The following is a 9,919-nucleotide window of genomic DNA, read 5'->3' as shown; positions in this document are numbered from 1 at the left end:
AGAAGCACAGGGGAGCTCTCGTGGTCCTTTTTATGAGTCCTGATCCCATTCATGAGGGCTTTGCCTTTATGACCCAATCACCTCTCAAAGTCCCCATCCCCTAATACCATCACACTGGAGATTAGGATCTCAATGGTTGATTTTGGGGAGACAAACTTTCAGTTTATACCATGTCTCAAGGGCCCCATCGCCTTATACCAACACACTGGAGATTAGTCTCAATATATATATTTTGAGGGGATACATTCAGTCCATAATACTCATATTAATAAAGCCCAAGAAACTATACCCCAAACATTTTTGTCAACCTCACAGCTATTTCCTTCCTTTATAAGGAATCTGTCTGAAAATGCTTCTGCATTTTCACTGCTTCCACATTTCATCTTGCCTTCACCCCTCAGCTAAGCCCCAAATCAACTCTCACATGTTCCTCAATCAGTCCTGCCATCTCAGGAGCCTCCTACATTGGTGATCATTTCCTTCTCAGAGTGCATGGCATTGCACTTCCCTAGGTTTCTTCCTACATGTCTGCTCACTCATTTGTCTTTGGAGTTCTTCAAACTCAGTCCTAGATTCTTCTCTTTTTTCTTTATACTATTTTCCTAGGTATCCCCGCCTACACCTGTGGCTATACTTACTACTTACAGGTGGATGACTCCCAAATTCATATCTGTAACCCAGATCTCTTCTCTGAGCTCCAAACTTGACCAAGCCAGCTTCTTGACGTTTCTATTGAATGTGTCAAAGAAGAGGGATTCAGACTCAACCTCAGACTCAACTAAGTAGAGCTAAAAATAAAATTAAATCTTTTTCTTTTCAAATCTTGCTCTCATCCATCTCTTTTTCTTAAAGGATGGTGGTGGTTGTGGTTTAGTTGCTAAGTCGTGTCAGATTTTTGTGACCCTTTGGACTGTAGCCCGTTAGGGTCCTCTGTCCATGGAATTTTCCAGGCAAGAACACGGGAGTGGGTTGCCATTTCATCCTCCAGGGGATCTTTCTGACCCAGAGATTGAACCTGGGTCTCCTGCATTGCAGGTGGATTCTTTACCTACTGAGCCACCAGGGAAGCCCTTTTCTTAAAGGATGGTACCCTTTTTATTTACTCATTTTACAAGCCAGAAATCTGTCAGGACCTTTCTCTACCACCCTCTAAAACTTAAGTTATTGCCATGTTTCTGTGGCAGTACCTCTTAAATATCTCTTCAATCTATGTATCTTTCCATGTTCACTGCCATCAGCCTCCTTCAGTTTATCGTTTCTCTGTGCTAGACACTGAAATAACTGCCTAACTGGTCTCCTCATTCCTTTCTTGCTGTCCTCAAATCTCTTCTCCTTTCTCCAGCTGGAGTAATCTTAAAATTCAAAATTATGTTATTCTCTGCTTAAGGCACATTAATGATTTTCAATTTTCACAGGATAAAGACCAACATCTTTAACTGCTGGCCTGCACGTGTCTGCATAATTTGGTCTCTGCCTCCCTCTCCAGCTTCACTTCATAGCATGCGTCCCTTCAATGCCTGCATTCTGGCCGTGTCGATTTCCCCTTAGTTCTGGAAATATGCCCTGTGTCTTCTCACCCCAGGGTCCTGTGCAAACTCTCTCTTCAGTGTGGAGCATGCTGCCTCTCCCTTTCAGGCTTATTAACCTCCATTCATTCTTCAGAGTTCGTTTTCCTCTGACTCTTCGACTAAATCGAACTCTCTATTGTGTGTGCTCATAGTTCTGTGAACCTTCCTCAAGCGGCATTTTGTTCACAGTGTGTTAGTTTGCTAAGGCTGCCATAACAAAATAACACAGACTGGTGGGCTTAAAGCAGAAACTTATTTCTCATAATTCTGGAGACCAGAAGTTCAAGATCAAGGTGTCAGCAGTTTGGTTTCTCCAGCAGCCTCTCTCCTTGACTTGCAGATGGCTGCTCTCTCACTGAATCCTCACCTGATCTTTCTGTGTGTGTGTGTGTGTGTGTGTGCGCGCGCGCACACACCCCTATGTTTCTGTGCCCACATTTTCTCTTCCTGTAGGAACACCAGTCGGATTGGATCCGGGCCCATCCTAAAAGCCTCATTTTAACTTAATTACCTCTTCAAAGGCCCTGTCTATGAATATAGTCACACAATGAGGTACTGGGGGTAGGGCTTCAACATATGAATTTTAGGGGGTGCAATTCAGCTCATAATTCAGTTATAAGTTTGTTTCAGATTGGTAGTTATTGTCATCTTCTCCAGTGACTTATAAGCTCAGTTAGGATAGGGAGTATATCTGTTGTGAGCCACCATTGTCTTTACATGGTCTGGCAGCACTCTAGGTGGTCTATTTGTTGAGCAAATAGAAGAGACTATCGGAGTGTGAGATGTAATAGATGCTCTGCCAGCGGTAGATGCTGTTAACAGTGATGGTGCGTTCAGCCAACTCAGGGCATCATTCTTAGTTTTGTTCTCATGATCTAGTTGCACCTATTTGTCATTGTTCAGCCACTAAATCGTGTCTGACTCTTTGCGACCCCATGGACTGCAGCGTGCCAGGCTTCCCTGTCCTTTATTATCTCCTGGAGTTTGCTCACACTTGTGTCCATTGAGTTAAGGATGCCATCCAACCATCTCACCCTCTGTTGCCCCCTTCTCCTCCTGCCCTCAATCTTTCCCAGCATCAGAATCTTTACCAGTGAGTCAGCTCATCGCATCAGGTGGCCAAAGTATTGGAGTTTCAAGCATCAGTCCTTCCTATTAGCGTTTCTAATTAGCACTGTTGAGGTCTTGCTGCTGAATAAATCTTAAGGCTTCCTTGCAGGAAAGTAACCAAGAGACTAAAACAGGGCAAAATAGTTTCAGCACAGCTTCAGTAAGTATAGTCATATAGTGATGGATTTCCTGTGGCTAATCTCTAAGTTATAAGAAATTCTCTTAAAGCTTGCTTCATGATTGATGTGTAAACCCTTCCCTGAAACACTAATTTTCCAACTCCTTCTTGTTATAGAAAAATGTAATGGAAAAAAAAAACCCTGGATTGGCTATATTTTATTTAACACAGTGGTTTCAGTTCTTTAATGTCCCTTATAAAATTGTATCAAATGGATTCATAAATTAATATATAATAGTCAAGGCCTATTAATGTATTTGATGCCTGTTGTATTATGTTGGATTAATTTGCACTACTTTGTTAGACTTTTATATATACTTTGAGTGTAAAGTGAACATATAGTAATATTTCTCTCAATCTATCTCTTTTTTTGAATTTTAAGATTGATATGATAGCTAATGTAGACTTCAGTTATTCAAAACACTGTTTATGTAACCAAAGGATGAGATATAACCAAACAGCATAGGCACACATCTATGTGAGAATTTATGTCACTTATTTCTTCTGAGATTGTAGGAAAATTTGGGTTTTAAAATTAGCCAGCTTGCATAACACATGTAATTCACCTCTATGACCACTAGATGTCAGTGTTGCTTCAGTTTAAGCACTGGCTGTGTTGCCAGGAGCGCCAGAGAGGATTTTATCTAACTGTTTTATCAAAACTCGGCACCTTTGCTGGCTTCTGAGGGTCGCCAAAGTTCGTTTAGTATTACAGGGACGAAAAATACCTTATATTCGCACAAGCTTCACAGAATATACTTTATTAGGCAGATGAAGGGCAACAAATTTCAAAGTGCCAGAGGCAATTTTTGCTTAATAATAACAACTACCAACAGATATTGAGTGTTTATTATGTGCTAGGCATAGTGTTAAGCATCTTACAGAGATTCTCTTATTTAACGCTCTTAATATAATAACTTCAGGAGAAATTTCACTCTTGTACTCAAATTTCACATGTGAAGAAATCGAGGCATAAAGTGTTTAATTTGCTCAGTGCCACAAGAACCAGGAAGTAGCTTGGAGAGAATTCTAACACAGGGTGACCAACTGCTGCACTTAACTTTACCCTTAACTACTAAACCATGTGGTATTTTTGTGTGCTCAGTTGCTCAGTCGAGACCGACTCTCTGTGACCCCATGTGCTATAGCCCGCCAGGTTCATCTGTCCATGGGATTTTCCAGGCAAGAATACTGGAATACTTGAATACTAGGTTGCCATTTCCTACCCCAGGGAATCTTCCCAACCCAAGGATCGAACCTGCAACTGGTTTGTCTCTTGCATTGGCTGGTGGATTCTTTACCACTGTGTCACTTCCGAAGCCCTAAGCCATGTGCACTCACATTTAAACTAATCTCAATCAGGGAAAATCTTTGTTGAAAACAATGTGCAAAATAGTTATTTTGAAAGAAACTCATTTAAAAATTACTGTAAGTATAAATTATGACTTATAGAGTACAATCCCTTGAATTGTGTCTTATAGAATAGCATAGAATTCCCTGGAATAAGAAAGCCTCATTTCTGAATATTTTTAGAATGCTCACCCAGTTGCAAAGGGATAATGTTTATTAAATGATCCCTTGAGGTAAGTGTAACCTGATGTTTGTTCTTGGTGTTGTCTCTGGACGACATTGGCATTGATGGGGAAGCAATCACATACGAACTCTAGTGCTAATTGGCTTCCGTCATGTCCATTTCTCTGTGACCCCATGGACTGTCTTCCACCAGGCTCTTCTGTCCATGGGATTCTCCAGGCAAGAATACTGGAGTGGGTTGCTATTTCCTTTTCCAGGGGATCTTCCAGACTCAGGGATCAAACCTGAGTCTCCTGCATTGGCAGGCAGATTCTTTACCACTGCGCCACCAGACGAACTCTGCTGTTGCTGCTGCTGCTAAGTCGCTTCAGTCTTGTCCGGCTCTGTGCAACCCCATAGACGCCAGCCCACCAGGCTTCCCCGTCCCTGGGAATCTCCAGGCAAGAACACTGGAGTAGATTGCCATTTTCTTCTCCAATGCATGAAAGTGAAAAGTGAAAGTGAAGTTGCTCAGTTGTGTCTGACTCTTCGCAACCCCATGGAGTGCAGCCTACCAGGCTCCTCCACCCATGGGATTTTCCAGGCAAAAGTACTGGAGTGGGGTGCCATTGCCTTCTCCGAGTTGAACTCTAATTGATACCTGTTTGAAATACTGGAGGCCAGCACTGTGGAAGCCTTTTGAGTGAATCATGGAAAGATTCTAGGTGACTATCATTTTTACTAATCTAGCTAGGAGTACAGTCAACTAAGTATAACATGGAGCTCTTGAAAAAAGAGCTTTTTAGATATTGGGCAATATATTCAAAACATTAAAACATATGTATAGTTTAACATAATATTTCCCTTCTAGGAATGTTTCCCAAGAGAACAGTTTTTGATTAATCTACTAGAATATTTATCAAAGCATTATTTATAGCAATAAAGAATTAAACAGTTTGTAATCTTGGATAGAGCTTGGTTAAATACCATTTTCCGTAAAATAATTAGTAGACGAATATTTCATGATGTGAAAAAAATGTTTGTAGTATATCATTAAGTTTGCGAAACAATATTCTAGGAGAATCTCAATTTTATACAAACTAAAAACATTATATAAGGGGCTTCCTGATGGCTCAGTGGTGAAGAATCCACCTACTGTGCAGGAGACTTGGGTTCAATTCCCAGGGTAGTATGATCCCCTGGAGGAGGAAATGGCAACCCACTCCAGTATTCTTGTTTTCTTGCGTGGGAAATGACATGGTCAGAGGAGCCTGGCAGGGTATAGTCTATGGGGTCACAAAGAGTTGAATGCGACTGAGAGACTAAAAGCGTGCACGCAAAAACATTTTATATATACAGACTTGGAAAGACGATCGAAGTATACACCAAAATGTTAGTAGTTACTTTTTTAAGGTGATAATAGGTGACTTTCGTTTTCTTTGTTTTATTTTTCCTTTTAAAATTACATGTAAGTACCGTGTGTTACTTATGAATTAAAAAAAGTCCCACAAGCTATTTATATTTTTAAAAGCTTCACACAATTAAAAAGCTGTATTCAAACTTAAGTTTGTTATTTAGAAAAGATGATTGTTACCATATGTTTTCTAATATGTTCAGTGTTGTTAATAATTCATAGTATGTGTGTCAGCAAGAGGCATGAGATAGCACAAAAGGGTTACTCAGTTTTATCTATGTCCAAAGGAAAGGTCAGATGATTAAAGAAAAATCTTCGATACTGCCTTATGCAACTTGAGGATTATCACTTGAGGTTTTGATTAACTGTTTCTTGGAGAAGTTCCAATTTAATATTTCTAAAAAGAGCCATCAAGCTTTGTGTAGGTTAACATGCAAAATAGGCACTGTCCTTTGTGGCCGAAAATAATTTGTCCCATTTAGTTCCTATTTAGTCTGTTTTCTTGTTAATACGAACACAAAGTGGTGTATGGCATATTCTAGAATATGTTACTGCTTTTAATTCTACTTCTTTATCATCTTGATTGATCCTTTGGATTTGATGTTTCTTTTTTTTTTTCTTTTCTTTAATGTGAGGTTGCACAATACAAGGATTCTGGTTTATCTGATGAATGTTGAACATTATTGAAATCACATAATTCTAACTAGACAGTGAATGCTCAATTAAACAATTCCAACATGGTGTCAGATTTTCTTCTGGGGATTTTACTTAGCAGTTTCTTCACAAACATAGTCACTTGCTTTAAAAATTCTTTTAAATGAAGTCTTTTATAATGAAGGCTTTTACCATCAAACTATTCTTTTAAATTGGAATTATATGTGTCTTTATCATGCTGAGTTTTATCCATACCAAATTTCATTCATACCAAATGTCAGCTCTTTAGATGGACACCCTTCATGAATCACAGCTTGAGTCTGAGCAGTGGATGGACAGAACCATGACTTACTAGATGGTAATTTTGTTGTGGCAGACCTTAACCTTCTGGTTTCAGCCTTACAAAGGTTGAGAAAATTGGTGAAAATTGTGGTTAAATTGATTAGTTACCATCCTGAGACTTGGAACTCTGACTCTAAATGCATATTGAATTGAAAACATTAAATCTATTGTTTTCAGAAACCTCTTTCTATATATATTGATATATCTCTAGAAATATCATACGTTTCTTCTCCTTGGGTTCTTACGCTTTGCCTCCTTACTGAGCAAGGTCACCTGGCCAACTTTTTTCTGAATATGTATGAGATTTTGGACATTGGCATGTTTTGGTCCATACTACTCTAATTTTGGAATTGTAACAGGCAAAGTCAGTGTTGGCTGGAAATCAGGATTCCAAATGGTTTTACTGCAGAGAAAAATCTGAAGTTCATGATGTAATGCATTGAACCTGGTTAGATCAAATTACTCTGAGTCATGGCTGCAGCCTGTAATACAGTACTGCTCAAACTGGCTTTAGCTTCCATTTACTTCTATTAAAATACCATCCAAACTTGGAAGTACCACAGTGAAATGCATTTAAGATAGCTATTTTGATGGAAAAGAGCACCTTTAGCTGCATCTTTTTGTACTGGCTTAGAGGGTTTAGTAACTGAAGCCACTTTTTTTTTCTTTTTTTCTACTTAGTTGTGTTCATGCTTGAAAGCACAGCCTGCAAATGAAAAAACCATAGAGAAATAACTTAGACTATATAGGTTTTCCTATGTCATTTAGAATGAGAGAGTATGTTATTAAGAAAGAGTCGATTTTTGCAATAATCCACTCAAGTTTAAGCTCTTTTGCCAGGTACTGTAGTGTTTAGAAGAGAAAAAAAAAAAAAATCAAGATGCTTAACTAAAAAAAAATACAGTTTAGAGTTTTATTTTATGTTGTATAAAGTAAAAGAATGGGGGCTGAGAAGTTTTAATGCCAAGCATGAAAAAAATTTAAAAGTAAGCTAACAAAGGTGACATTATATTTTAATCACAGATGAGATTGGTACATAGATCAATCTATGTTTTAAAATTCGTTAATTTTAACAAGCCTAAAATTTATTTTGACAAGCTATTTAAGGTAGCCTGTGATCCAGGTACTATATCCTAAGCACTTTGGCACTGTAATAGTTTTTATTTACTTAAACATCATAACTGTATTGGTACTATATTTATCATTAGCAATCCCGTTTTCAAGATGAGTACTTGCTCGTGTCTGAGCTGGGGTACAAGCCAAGCAGGCTGACTTGAGTCTGGAGGTCACCCTGTTGCTCCCCAGTGCTAGTGACTATTGTTGCTCCACCCCTCCCTTAGTGGAGGGGTGGAGCCTGGAGTCATAGTGCTCACTAGACTTGACCAAGAGTCCATCATCAAGCTTAATGCCCACTGTGATCACAAGCCCTCCCAAGAAGTTCTTTTTGTGTTAATTCAACAAAATTACTATATTGCTCTTGGGGAGCAGCAAGTGGGAATTTCCTTTAAAATGGAGGGAGAGGAGAAGTTAAAGAAGTCAATTTAAGGAGAAGACGGAGGATGAGATGGCTGGATGGCATCACTGACTCGATGGACGCGAGTCTGAGTGAACTCCGGGAGTTGGTGACGGACAGGGAGGCCTGGCGTGCTGCGATTCATGGGGTCGCAAAGAGCCGGACACGACTGAGCGACTGAACTGAACGGAACTGAACCTTTCACATGTAGTATGTGTTCTACCTTGTCCTGACCTTTGAAGAGAAGTCAGCAGATGCAAGAAGAAAGATTCTGAGCAGGGGAGGAGAGGTGATTGGTAAGGTAAGTAGGAAAAGAGGAAAGATCAGAGTGGGTTAGATAGATTGGTAGGAGATGACTGACTGACGGAACCATTCTATCACTTCTAAATGCAACTTCTATTCCCTTTTCAGAGAGGTTAACCCATTAGGCATTATTTCTACCCCAAATCCCATACACTGCACACTCCTTATTTAGCCACCTATTTCTGAATGTGACTCTGAGAGACTTCATGGAAACTTGCACAGTTGGATACCTCTTGGGCTGATAGTTTGCCCAAATGTAGCTAGTAACCAGAGTCTTTTGAGGTAAGGACTAATGGAAAGTAAGAGAATGTCTGTGAGCCCTTAAACTGCTGTTTCAGTCTCTTAAAAGCTGCAAATAGCAAACTTGTGTAGGCAAGTTACACTATTAGAATTCAAATCATTGGCAACCAAATTTATTTTCTCATTCTGATGTCTTTTGGTAACAAAAAAAGGCTTTGAAAATAAATTCTTCTAGTTATCATCATTAAGATGTTTAGAAACCAAGTTTTTCAGGATAAAGATGTTTATACTGTTTTAGAATAGTGGAATTCTGGCTCCAGAGATTTTTCTAAATTGAAGCCAGGATACAGAAACATTGTCAAATAACAATTTTGAAGCATTGTAATTTAAAAATTTTTTTATTTTGCACATTCAAGAATCCCTTTTTCTGAGTCTAGGTTAATTATAGTGCATTTCGTCTATGCTATTTTTGTTTTTCTTTGAATTATCAGTAGTGGTAAATAAAACTCAAAACACTGTTTCTTTTTTCCCTTTGGCTTAAAATCTTTGCTTTAGGTGAAATAGAGACTGCTGTGCTGACCCTGGGCTTTTTAAAGCTCTGTTGTATAAGCTATAAATGGTTTCTTAACATGCCCCTCACATCTCAGATATCTTTGTCCACAAGGACTGCAGAATAACAAAATGTCCATCCAAGGCTCTGACACACACAATGAAAATAAAAAGAAGAGAAAGGAATTCATTTCATTATTAGAGTGGCTTAAGCAATGGAGAGGAAGAGGCAAAGAAATGAATGACCTTATTGGTCTTCTGTAAAAGAATTGGGGTGTTTTCTTTTCCTGGTCTCTTAAGGATTCAATTACACAAGTTGGTGCATAAAACATATCCAGATGTGTAATTTCTAAGGGACTCTTTTCTTGAATGTATCTTTTGTCCTCTTCGTTCTTATTTCAGACAACCCCTTTCTCATGAGTATTTCTTTCGATTCTGTAATGGAAAAAAGGAAACAGATTTACTCCCATGAGACATCACCATGGGGCAAAGGTAAAGAGAAAAGCGGAAAACTGGGAAAGGATGGGAACAAATGG

Source organism: Capricornis sumatraensis, chromosome 19, assembly GCF_032405125.1.
Source record: "Capricornis sumatraensis isolate serow.1 chromosome 19, serow.2, whole genome shotgun sequence".
In the NCBI taxonomy this organism is placed as follows: Eukaryota; Metazoa; Chordata; class Mammalia; order Artiodactyla; family Bovidae; genus Capricornis; species Capricornis sumatraensis.
The sequence above is the reverse complement of the archived record's forward strand: the minus strand, read 5'-3'. Positions refer to the sequence as shown.